Source organism: Oryctolagus cuniculus, chromosome Y (genome assembly GCF_051225735.1).
Source record: "Oryctolagus cuniculus isolate XC-2025 breed Fujian yellow rabbit chromosome Y, ASM5122573v1, whole genome shotgun sequence".
Taxonomy (NCBI): Eukaryota; Metazoa; Chordata; class Mammalia; order Lagomorpha; family Leporidae; genus Oryctolagus; species Oryctolagus cuniculus.
In genome coordinates, this window is record NC_142889.1 from 27500882 (window position 1) to 27514410 (window position 13529).

Sequence of the window (13529 nt, forward strand, 5' to 3'; positions counted from 1 at the left end):
TTTCCAACCACTCCACTGGGTTAACCTGGCCACACTCCCAGGACCTTGGTTCTTAAGGAATGGACTTAATGGCTGGCATCAGGCCTTGACCTTGAGTTTTTATTTTTAAAAATTATTTTTATTTATTTGAGAGAGGTAGAGATAGAAAGACAGAGAGAGAAAGTGCACTTCTATCCACTGGTTTGCTCCTTAAATGTCTACAGTGGCTGTGGCTAGAAAGAGTGCAATGGCTTTTAATGTATATCCCCGTTGTCTATCTCTATAGGTTTTAAATATTGGGTTCACAACTGCATTTATTTTCACTAAATAAAAATTATTGATCCTGGTCCCTGTTGTCTGGAATCCCAGTAATGATTCTTAATTGATTTATTGATTCGTGGCTCACATTAACCACTCATGAAGTGGTGAAACCCAGGTAATGTGCCAGGTGGGCTAGTAAGATGGGGTAAGTCAGGGCTCTTCAGAGAAGTGATTTTCATTATTAACGAATAGTTTCATGCTTACTCCACTGATTGTAATACATGCAGTGACATAACTATAGAACAGGTAGACAAATCAGCAGCCATTCTTCTACAGGAAAATTAAATTAGGTCATTTATCAACTGCTGGGTGATTTCAGATAGTTACTTATCTCAAAATGAAGCCTCCACTGCATGTGTCAAATCTGTAGCTCAGCCCCTAAAGTTCCCTCAAGTTTGGGAGCATAATTAGTCAGTTTTGTTTCTCCTCTGTCTTCCTGATATGCTATTTTAATTTTCATAAATTTCCAACAAACCAAGAAAATGGCCTTTAGTCAGGTATGGCTCAATAAAATGATTTATTTTTCTTCCTTGGAATAAAGTAGTCACTTGTTCAAAGCAATTAACTTTGATCTTCTGTACATATAGTTAATTGAAAATGAATCTTGATATGAATGGAATTGGAGAGGGAGCAGGAGATGGGAGGGTTGTGGGTGGGAGGGAAGTTTTTTGGGGGTGAGCCACTGTAATCCAAAAACTGTACTTTGGAATTTTATATTTATTAAATAAAATTTAAAAAAAGAAAGCAATTAACTTGACAGAACAGGCTCTAAAACTAATAAAATAAATGTTCTCTAGATTAGTGTGTATATGATCATGGTTCTATAATAATAATAACCAGCAACCATATGTGATTATATGGATAAAGAAAAAAGCACATAAGGACCCACAATAGATGCTAACATTGGTTAACATTGGAGTGAGCATTCAGATGAGTGAAGAGTGCACAAATTTTCATAAGATCTAATACATTATTTATGTAATGCGTATAACATTTCAAAAATTACTTTAGCTGTTTTGTAAATATTCACTTGTTTAATCGCATAATAACTATTTGACATTGGTTCCATTGTTATCTCCACTCTACAGATGAGAAAAATAAGACCTGGGAATTCTATTATCACTTGGGCAATCTGAGTATGTGGCAGTGCTGAAATTTAACACCATTGACTGGGCTCACCTGTGTTATGCTCTGCAGTCAGTATTAAAGGAGATACCAACAAATAAGAGTTTCTCATGGTAGTGAGATTCCAGATAATTTTTTACTCTTTCAGGTATTATTCTGATATCTTATGAAGAACATGAATAATTCATACAACGGGAAAAAATAAAAATACTAGTTTGGTACATCAGATCAGTACAAGGTCTAATTTATTCATTTAGAAAGAATTTGTTGAGTTATTGCTATATTCTAATAAGTATGTTAAGAACTTTACATATATGTGTGTGTATATATATATATATGACTTTAATTTTTGGTGACAATTTACATGATAATTAGGTATTTCAGTGGGAAGCAAGAGACTTGAATATCTGTGAAAATCTTCTGAAACAGTTATTTTCAATTTTCATTTCCATTTCCATTTATAAAACCCCTTCTGTCCAGATTTTTGCAAAATTTGTACCACTTCATAAGCATTCCTGGAGTCTATGTAAACATCCCCTCTTGGCCCTCAAGAAGCTTTAGAGTGTGATTGAGGATATACAACTCAGAGGTCTGAGCAGATAGGTTTATAGGTAATCTGTCATTTTCACATATTGAATGACTATTACCATCCATAATTGCATAATCATTATATTTCCCCTCCATGACTCAAGTTTAACCATCACAGAGAGCCACATCCCCTCATGTAAAGGACCATCTCTCATATCTGCTTTCATACTCTACAATACCTTAACAGTTATGGTCAGGTATTGTTTTACAGGCTCCCACCTTTTATAAAATTCAGCTAGGTTTGTACAGCATTGATTGTTAAATTAATCTTTTCCAAAAGAATGACCTCCTATTTTAAATTCTGGAATTAGTCAATTATATTTATCTCTTTGGTTTAGATTTTTTTTTTGAAAGATAGAGTTACAGAGAGAGGTAAAAACAGAGAGAGGTCTTCCATCCGCTGGTTAAATCCCTAGATGGCTGCAACAGCCAGAGCTGCACCAATCCGAAGTCAGGAGCCGGGAGCTTCATCTGAGTCTCCATGTGGGTGCAGGGGCCAAAGCACTTGGGCCATCTTCTACCACTTTCCCAGGCCATAGTAGAGAGCTGGATTAGAAGAGGAGCAGCTGGGACTAGAACCAGCGCTCATATGGGAAATTAGCTCTTCAGGCCAGGGCTTTGACCAAATAATTTGGGTGTTTCAGTCAATCATTGAAGCAATGCAGTCCACCTATTTTGTTTTCTTCCCCCGTTCGGATTTTCCACTGATAGGCAAAGTGATTTCTGCTTTCTGTGTCTAGTGGGCAGATCTAGAAATCACATTTTAAGTCAGCATCACTAAAACTTGTGTGGTCATGGGGAATTTTACTGAGAATGGTATAAGAATTGTAAACCACAGTGTGACAAGCCTGTGCAATTTAGTAGATAGCTCTTAATTCCTGTAATAATCTATAAAACACATCAGATTTCTTTACTAGTAAAGCTGTTTCAGCTTAATTTTTAGAGGCATAATTTTAACCTTCCTCTACTTCCCTCTTTTGCCCATACTGAAGAGTCAATATGATGTTGTTGTTGTTCTCTCTGGAAATTTTAGGACTCATAGCTGCCCATTATTTACTGTGAGTATCTGTCCTAATTTTAATAATTAGATTTGCTGAAGTGATTGGTTCCCACCTCTGGAATACATAGGAAGGAACTTCACATTTCTCCTGTACCTAATTTAACTTTTTCTTTCAAAAGCAACATTTTTTCTTACATTTGTTGAATATTTAGTGGAGGGTTAAGCTTATGATTTTAAAATAAATGGAATGTATGTCATAGTAAAAATTAAAAAAAGAATAAGAAAGAATGTAGGAGAGAGAGTGGGAGCTTGGGTAGGGTGGATATTATGGTGGGAATTATCAGTATGCTCCTGAATCTGTACATAAGATTACATGAAATTTGTTCACTATTATAAAAATTATTAAAACTAAAAAAAATAGGACCTGAAAGTCATCCTTATTTACCCCAGACATTTTTAATTTTTCTTTGTATAATTTTATATCCTATGTTTGGCAAGCAAGGGAGAACTAGGCTGACCTGGAATCCACAAGGAATATTTAATCCTCCTCTTTTGGTTCCAACTCTAGATATATTAAGTGCTCCAGGAAGGACCTCTCAAAAAGGAATCACTGACCACCACCACCCCAGTCCTCATCAAAGATCAAGAAGTGAATTATCTTCATTTTTCTAACTCTGAACATTTTTTGGAAATGCCCTGGCTTTCCACAGTGGTAAAATGCCGTGGCTCTAATAGCTTTCACTGGCTTTAGAGTCACTCCTTCCCTCTTTGTAGTTTGCTGGCCCCAGTGAGCTTTCATGTCTCTTTGAAGAGGCCTTGTTTTTAACATTTTGTGTATTATTTTTTCCACTGTGGATATGAATTTTTCCATATGCTATTTTTTAATCCTCCTTCCTTCACACAAAGATTTTTTGAGTTTCTGTGTGTCTCTATGTGGCTAACTTTAATTTTGACATATCTAATTTAAAAAACATTGTCTCAGCTGACTCTCAGGGCTGAGCCCAGCATATTTTCTTATTTGATCTCTAAGCCTTTGTAAGAATGCTGAGGGATTTTTCTCTTTCTTTTGATGTTGAAGTTCAAATGTCTTTGATGCATTTTGTGATCTCAAGCTTGATTTTTTAAAATTTTTTTCATCATTACCTCCCTTACGCCTTACAATTTTACTCTGGGGAATTATCACATTAATGATCTTTGGGATGTTGTCCTTAGGTGAGGAGATTCCCAGTCCAGCAATGTCTTCTCTTTCCCAAATTTTCATAGCCTCCCTCCCGATCATCCCATTTTTCTCTCTTGCAGATAATATGTTCATTAAAAGCATCACTGCAACCCAGGTATAGTAGCTGAGTTGCAAGAATTGATCTAAATGTTTTGTCAGACTAAGTGGGTTTTTTGAAATTGGCTTCATTTCTTTCTTGAAGTTTCTGACTTCAATACTTATAAAGGAAGCTTACTAAGACAACATCTCCCTGAAACACTGGGACTTCCTGAGGTAGATGAATAATATATGTCATCTGTTTAAGCAGAATAAGAACGTTTTCTACATTATTTTTTTTTACATTTTTGCTTTTTTTCAATTTTGTTCATAAATCAGGATGTGCGGTACATTCAGCCTTTCCATATTTTTAAACCCCTCTTCCCTTGGCTCCTCTTCCCATGATGCTCATTCTGGGCCCCATTTTAAGCTGTGTAAGGAGACAGATATGATTACGGATCCCAGAATTTAGCCCCAGAACCTTTTCCCTCTTCTATTAGAGGAAATATGGGAGTAGGAATTAAAACAACAGGACTTAGAGTTTTCATTACAGCAAAGAGTATAATCTCTCTCCTGGGGAGACAAAGCTTTATCATGTACAGACAAAATGAGACCCTGACATATCTAGACTTCATGTGAACCAAGTCTAGGACAGAAAAATGAGGGCATTACAATTTTCTTTATTTATTTTTTTGCAAACAAAACACAGATTTCACAAATATAAACATGCATATATCATGCATAATTGAAAATGCATCCAGAGAGAAATGATTCAAGTTCTGTTATTTAGGACTTACAATTTATGGCCCAAGACTTCAATTTTTTGATAAAGTTTCTTTTTTTGATAAAGTTTCAAGAGGGATGAGACAAAAATAGAAATTTGAGAAGTTCAACCTAACCAAAACTATCTCTTACAAAGATTCTCTGCATCTGTAAGTTGTTTCTTCTATTGATAAAAATTAAACATATTTTAAATAGAAGAATTTTATACAATGGGGAATAAGCTCCAAACAGAAATAATAACATTACGGGACAAAATAATTTATAACAATACAACACACAATCAAATTTAGACCAAGCTTTACAATAGTCATAGCCAAAGGAAAAACAGGATACATGTAGAGTTTGATGCAAAGTAAGGAGCCAAGTATAACTTTTTAGTTTTTTGTAGTTGAAAGTTTGTTTATTTGTAGTTGAAAACCAGAGAGACATACAGAGAGATCTACATCTTCTGCCCACTTATTTACTCTCCAGATGCCCACAACAGACAGGGATGATCCAAGTTGAAGCCAGAAGGCAGGAACTCATTCAAGGTTCCCACCATGAATGGCAGGAATTCAAGTCTTTGGACCACAATATGTCTTTCATTGTACATGTTAGCATGAAACTGGACTTGGAAGCAGACCCAGGAATTGAATCCAGACACTCCAGCATTAGGTGCAAATGTCCTAAGTAGTATCTTAGCCACTATACCAAATGCGCAACCTTGAATATGTTTAATGTATTCAATTAGAACAAGTTTTTTTTTTATAGATTTATTTTATTTATTTGAAAGGCAGAGTTAGAGGAGAGAGAGGTAGAGCCAGAGAAAGAGAGAGAGGTTTTCAATCCATTGGTTCACTCCACAAATGACCACAATGGCCAGAGCTGAGCTGATCTGAAGCCAGCAGCCAGGAGCTTCTTCTGGGTCCCCAACATGGGTGCAGGGGCCCAAGGACTTGGGTCATCTTCTACTGCTTTCCCAGGCCATAGCAGAGAGCTGGATTGGAAGTGGAGCAGCCAGGACTAGAACTGGTGCCCGTATGGGATGCTGGAACTTCAGGCCAGGGCTTTAACCCACCATGCCACAGCGCCAGCCTGAGAACAAGTTTTATGGGTACTTAAATCTATTTGGAAAATAATTCTTATGTGTTTCTCTGCATAAGATCCTAGCGATCTATGGTTTTGTCTTTTTTCATGATTTACTACACAAGCAATACATGTGATGTGTTAAAATAATTTTAATCCACACAACAAAATTAGGTGAGGTAATATATTATGCATTTATAAAATAAGGCAAATTACTTCCCTAAGCCCAAAATGTTAAAAAGGTAAAATGGTACATTGCGGGGAATATAAGCCAGGGGTAAGTTTCACACAGTGGTGTAAGACACTAGTACTCAAACAGTATTATTCACTTTGTGTTTCTATGTGGGTGCAAACTGTTGAAATCTTTACTTAATATATGCTAAACTGATCTTCTGTATATAAAGAGAATTGAAAATGAATCTTGATGTGAATGGAAGGGGGGAGGGAGAGGGAAAGAGGAGGGTTGCGGGTGGGAGGGAAGTTATGGAGGGGGAGCCATTGTAATCCATAAGCTGTACTTTGAAAATTTATATTCATTAAATAAAAGTTAAAAAAAAAGACACCATTTAAAATGCACACATTGGTATTGGAGTGCTGATTGCAGTCCTGGCACCTCCACCCCAACCCAGCTCCCTGGTTAAACAATACATTAAAGCTCAAGATGATGCCTCAACAGTTTGTGCTACTGCCACCCACAAGGAGACATATCTGAGCCCTGGATCTTGGATCCTTGCTCCTGGCTATGGCTTTTTCCAACCCTGACAGTTGTGGTAATTTGAGGAGTGAACTAGCAGATGAAAGATCTCTGTTCCTTTCTTTTAGTTCTGTTTTTGTTCTGCCTTTCAATTAGATAAAGTAAATAAATAACTGTTTTTTTAAAAAGTACAGATAAAAAAAATCATGAAAGGTACAGTGGAAAATAACCTTGTCATCAAAGATAATAGCTTTGAAAATTTCATAAAGAAAGTATCATTTTACAATAAATCATTCTTTGAAGAAATTCATATGGCTTTGCTCATATAAAATAATTATCATTTAAGTATATGGTATAACTATTGTTAAAGGACAACAACAAAATGATTGTTACAAATGGCCATGGTGACCTCACTGTCATCTGAAATGCCCCAGACTATTATGAGTGGTCTTACTTTAAATTTCTCTGTTGATGCCTGAACCACTTGAAATGTTTTGTGAAGGTAAGAATACTGAATGAATATAAGGCCACTTTTTATATATGCTAGAGTTATAAAATATCTACGCACATTGCTTAGCACTGCACATGGAACACTGATACATTAGTGCTGGCCATTTCAGAAATTTGCTTTATATTAAAATTGAATGAAAATTGTGTATTATAACTCTCATACAAGGAGTTAAGATACTTCCCAGTGTATTCTGTGTTCTTCTCAGTGTGAATGTCATTCTCGGCCATTTTTGTTGATTCTGCTTCTCCTGTGTCTTTATCCAAGGTCAAATGTATGCTATATATCACCAGGAATACTGAGGTAACCTTTGAAATGTGTTCTTTGCCACTCTGCCTCCCAAATCCTTGCCCAGACTTGTAGCTGTTCATATATGTTTTTAAAATGTATACCCCATTGCTTAAAAAAACACAACTGTCAGGACCAACATTGTAATACAGCAGAGTAAACCATGATTACGATCCTGACATTCCATTCATAGTGTCAGTTCAAATCTGGGTTGCTGTACTTCCAATCCAACCCCCTGCTAATTCACCTGGAAGAGAAGTGGATGATGGCCCAAGTACTTGGGCCCCGTCACCCATGTGGGAGAACTGGATTGAGTTACAGGCTTCTGTTTTTGTCACTGCTCAACCATCAGCCACCAGAGTTATTTGTAGAGTAAAACAGCAGGTGGAAGATCTTTTTATCTTCCTCACTCTTTAACTCCACCTTTCAAGTCAATTGTTTAAAATCTTTAAAAATCACCATATCATTTGTGAATGAAATACAGTTAAACATTTCAATTTAAATCATCATTTTGTAGTATTTTTCTATGTCTAAACCACTGCTTTAGATATTTGTGCAGTAGAATTTTTGTTTTCAGTTAAGAACGTCGTTCCCTTATTGTGTCTTTCATTTATATTTTATAATTTTTATTGTAGTGATCTTTCACTTTTTTGGGTAAAATTCATTACAAAATATCTGAATGTAGCTGTTATGAATGGTGATTATTCATGATTTTGCTTTCACAGAGTTCATTACTAGTACATGAAAAAACAACTGCCTTTTTCATGTTGTTTTTGTAAAATGCACCTTTACTGAACTGAATTATCAGTTCCAAGAACATTTTTGTGCAGGGTTTAGATTTTTCCATATACAATAACATCATCTGTTAACAAGAATATTTTGAGTTTCTCCATTCCAATTTTGTGGCCTTTCTTTCTCCTCCCTATTTGATCCTCTTTATATTTCTAATATCATACAGAATAACAGTGTTGAAACTAATAACAGTGTTGAAACTAATAATGTTTTGTTCCAGACCTGAGAGGAAATGATTTCAGCATTTCCCCATTCAGTATGATTTTGACAAGATGCCAAAAGGTAGCCTTTATAATTTTGAGGTCAGCTCTTATATTAAATTTTTGATGGGCCATTAGCTTGAAGCGTTCTTGAATTTTGTGAAGTGCTTTTCCTCATATATTTAGATGCTTATATTTCTTGTACATTCTATTGACATGGTTTATGGTGATTTTTATTTGTGAAGGTTGACTCACCTCTGCATCTCTTAGATAAATCACACTTGATCTGATAAACTATCTTGTAGATGTGTTGGATTTGGGTTGCTAGGCTTTGGTTGATAACATCTGCATCTATTTTCACCAAGGACATTGATTTGTAGCTTTGCTTTTATATTGTGTCCTGTTCTGTTTTGGTATCAGAGTGATCTGTAAGAGGTTTGGCAGATTCACATCCTATTCATATTTTTGCATATGATTTAAAAGGTGTTTGAGTTAGTTCTTCTTAAATATTTTGTAGAATTCAGTAGTAAAGGGTATCTGGATATTAAATTATTAATATTAATGAATCTAAAGGGAGACAATCAATTTATTTTTTATTTTTTGGACAGGCAGAGTGGACAGTGAGAGAGAGAGACAGAGAGAAAGGTCTTCCTTTTGCCCTTTGTTCACCCTCCAATGGCCGCTGTGGCCAGCACACTGTGGCCAGCACACCATGCTGATCTGAAGCCAGGAGCCAGGTGCTTCTCCTGGTGTCCCATGGGGTGCAGGGCCCAAGCACTTGGGCCATTCTCCACTGCACTCCCAGGCCACAGCAGAGAGCTGGCCTGGCAGAGGGGCAACTGGGACAGAATCCAGTGCCCCAACTCAGACTAGAACCCAGTGTGCTGGTGCTGCAAGGCAGAGGATTAGCCTAGTGAGCCACGGTGCCGGCCAGAGACAATCAATTTAACACAATAGTAAGGGAGGACATCAACAACACCCCACTTTCTTCAATGGACATATCAACTAGACAAAAAATCAGTAAAGAAACAAGAGCTAATCAAAACTCTGGACCAAATGTACCTAGCTGGTATCTACAGAACTTATTTTTTTAAAGATTTATTTTATTTGGGGTAAGTCCAATAGAGCATGTGCCAAACTGTACAGTTAGAAATGTGCCAGGGGATTCCAATTCAGTCCCTTCAAGGTGGCATGTACCAATGCCATCTCACTAGTCAAAGTGATCAGTTTCAGTTCATAATTGATCATAATGAGAGAATTAATTGTCAAAAGGATCACATAAACAAGACTAGTGTCTGCTAATATTAACTGATAGAATTAAAATGAGAAAATTATACAACATGGGAAGTTGGATACACAGCAGACTCATAGAATTTTAGATGTCCTAAACAGCACTCTGGCCTCAGAATCAGCCCTTAAGGCATTCAGATATGTCTAATAAGCCCATGAGAGTGTTTCAGGCATGGAAAGCCAAGACTCTCTGGCAAAAAAAAAAAAAAAAAAATAGCCTAAATGAAAGATCTCTGTCAGTGAGATCCCAGAGGAAAGAATGGGCCATCAAAGAAGGAGGTACCTTTCTCTGAAGGGAGGAGAGAGCTTCCACTTTGGCTGTGGCCTTGTGTAAATAAGATAAGAGTTGGTGAACTCAAGCGGCATCCATAGCCTTGGCAGCTCATGACAAGAGCCTCCAGTGAGTGTCAACTGGGGGAGAGAGAGAGAGAGGAGCAGACTTGGCAGGGACTGGGGGACAGGGCGGAGAGAGCAAGAGAGGGAGGGAGTGAGCAAGCATGCCAGGAGTCAGCGAGAAGGGGCAAGGCTGCCACTCCTGCCTGAGGCACAGTGGATGGGAGTGGGGGAAGGAGGGAAGGAACACAGAGGGAAGAAGAAAGGCCAAGAGGAGAAGGCGGCCAGAGGCAGAGGCGGCAGCTGCTGCTGGTGGTGGTGGTGGTGGTGATAGGGGAGAAGGAGGAGCAGGTGGAGGGCAGGGGCTGAGGGAGTGAGTGAGAGAAGCAGAGGCACAAGGGAGGGGAGGGAAGGGGGGGATCATGCGGGGGCACGCGTGCGCACAGGGAGCACTCTCAGAGGCGAGTGTAACTGGATCAGGTTTGCTGCCAGCGGTGTGAACTTCGGCAGCCATTTTACAACAGCTCCACTTGCAGGGACACAGGGAGCAGTGAGCACGCAACCGGATCCCCTGGGACAGGATTCCTTGGCCACAGCCCAAAGGGGAGGGCTAGTTGCACATAGTGATTTAGATGAAAGAGCTATTGAAGCTTTGAAAGAATTCAATGAAGACGGTGCATTGGCAATTTTTCAGCAGTTTAATGACAGTGATCTCTCTCATGTTCAGAACAAAAGTGCCTTTTTATGTGGAGTCATGAAGACTTACAGGCAGAGAGAAAAACAGGGGACCAAAGTAGTGGACTCTAGTAAAGGACCAGATGAGGTAAAAATTAAAGCATTCTTGGGAAGAACAGGCTACACACTTGATGTGACCACTGGACAGAGGAAGTATGGGGGACTGCCTCCAGATTCCGTTTATTCAGGTCAGCAGCCTTCTGTTGGCACTGAGATATTTGTGGGGAAGATCCCAAGAGATCTATTTGAGGATGAGCTTGTTCCTTTATTTGAGAAAGCTGGACCTATTTGGGATCTTCGTCTTATGATGGATCCTCTCACAGGTCTCAATAGAGGTTATGCATTTGTCACTTTTTGTACAAAAAAAAAAAGCAGCTCGGGAGGCTTTTAAACTGTATAATAATCATGAAATTTGTTCTGGAAAACATATTGGTGTCTGCATCTTGGTTGCCAACAATAGGCTTTTTGTGGGCTCTATTCCTAAGAGTAAAACCAAGGAACAGATTCTTGAAGAATTTAGCAAAGTAACAGAGGGTCTTACAGATGTCATTTTATACCACCAACCAGATGACAAGAAAAAAAAAAAAAACAGAGGCTTTTGCTTTCTTGAATATGAAGATCACAAAACAGCTGCCCAGGCAAGGTGTAGGCTAATGAGTGGTAAAGTCAAGGTCTGGAAAAATGTTGGAACTGTTGAATGGGCTGATCCTATAGAAGATCCTGATCCTGAGGTTATGGCAAAGGTGAAGGTACTTTTTGTATGTAACCTTGCCAATACTGTAACAGAAGAGATTTTAGAAAAGGCATTTAGTCAGTTTGGAAAACTGGAACGAATAAAGAAACTGAAAGATTATGCATTCATTCATTTTGATGAACGAGATGGTGCTGTTAAGGCTATGGAAGAAATGAATGGCAAAGACTTGGAGGGAGAAAACATTGAAATTGTTTTTGCTAAGCCACCAGATCAGAAAAGGAAAGAAAGAAAAGCTCAGAGGCAAGCAGCAAAGAATCAGATGTATGATGATTACTACTATTATGGTCCAACTCATATGCCCCCTCCAACAAGAGGTCGAGGGCATGGAGGTAGAAGTGTTTATGGGTATCCTCCAGATTATTATGGATATGAAGATTATTATGATTATTTTGGCTATGATTACCATAACTATCATGGTGGATATGAAGATCCATACTATGGTTATGAAGATTTTCAAGTTGGAGCTAGAGGAAGGGGTGGTAGAGGAGCAAGGGGTGCTGCTCCATCCAGAGGTCATGGGGCTGCTCCTCCCCATGGTAGAGCTGGTTATTCACAGAGAGGAGGTCCTGGATAAGCAAGAGGCATTGGTGGCGTGAGAGGAGGTGCCCAACAACAAAGAGGCTGCGGTCAGGGAAAAGGGTTCGAGGCCGGTCCTGACCTGTTACAATGAAGACTGACTTGCTATGTGGGATTACACCAGAAGCTTGCAGTGGAGTAATGGTAAGGAAATCAAGCAACCTTAAATATCTCGGCTGTATAGGAGCATATCCTATTGCAGAAGACCTCCCTATGAAGATCATGGAATCAAATACAGGACATTGAACTAATACTTGGACTTTGATATGAATTTCTTTAACAATTTTCTCTGTGGTGCAAGTTATTAAACTAAAGCTACTCTATTTTCCAAATGTGTTCCAACAGAAATCCTTCATAACTTCTATCATGATATCTTATTAAAGAATAAAGTTCTTCTCTTTAAAACATCTGCTCTAAGTAGATTTTTCCCCTGTTTTTTTTTTTTTTTTAATTAAGGATCCCAGATGTGGTATTCTGAAATATTATCTTGAATTTGTGTATTTAAATTTTATTGCAGTGGTATAGATGAATTCCACTATTGGTATCCTTAAATTTTATTTCTGCTCACCAAGGTTAATCATGATTGTCTATATCTTTTTATAGTAATAATCACTTTTGAATTGTGTTCAGATATGCAGCTTCAGGTGTAATCATCAGGGCTGGTTAGTCAGGCATTCCAGATAGTGGTTCTTTTCAGAATCTTTTTTAAAGGGTTGGTTAACTACCTCAGTAGCAGAGGATTGAACTATACCCTGGCTGTACTGTACATAGAAAAATCTTTGTAGATAAAAGCAAGGCTTGTTAAATATGATATGAGGGTAAGATTTTAATATACCAAATGTAACATTCTTAGTTGCCTTTAGTTTCAGAGGCTTGTAAGACTTCCTCATGACCATCATAACAGGCCTTGCTTTTGTCATATTTTGTGGCTTAAAAAGCAGCCTTGCTTCTTCAGATAGTGTAGTTATTTGGATGTATAATAGTTTAGCAAGATGTTACTTTTGTAAGACATCAGATGTTCAAAAAAAGTACATTTGAACTTGTACTAAATACTGCAGTGTCCCTTTATAAAAAGTCAGACTAAAACTGACAATTGTACAGCAAAGCCTGACATCTGGATATTTTGAAGTTTTTTCATAAATCATAGAAATTAGTATATGGCTGTAGTTTAGCTTTTTAGGTAAAAGGTATGTTTCATTAGTGCATTTCTTACTGCTGATCACTGTAAAAATGTGAATCAGCT

General features: G+C 37.8%; 1 pseudogene across 1 annotated transcript; it reads left to right on the forward strand.

Moving 5' to 3' along the window:
* Nucleotides 1–10818: 10818 nt before the first annotated feature.
* Nucleotides 10819–12706, forward strand: LOC149119428 (heterogeneous nuclear ribonucleoprotein Q pseudogene; annotated as a pseudogene). Its single transcript, XR_016228680.1, has one exon. The product of XR_016228680.1 is annotated as a heterogeneous nuclear ribonucleoprotein Q pseudogene (transcript).
* The last annotated feature ends 823 nt before the right edge of the window (nt 12707–13529 follow it).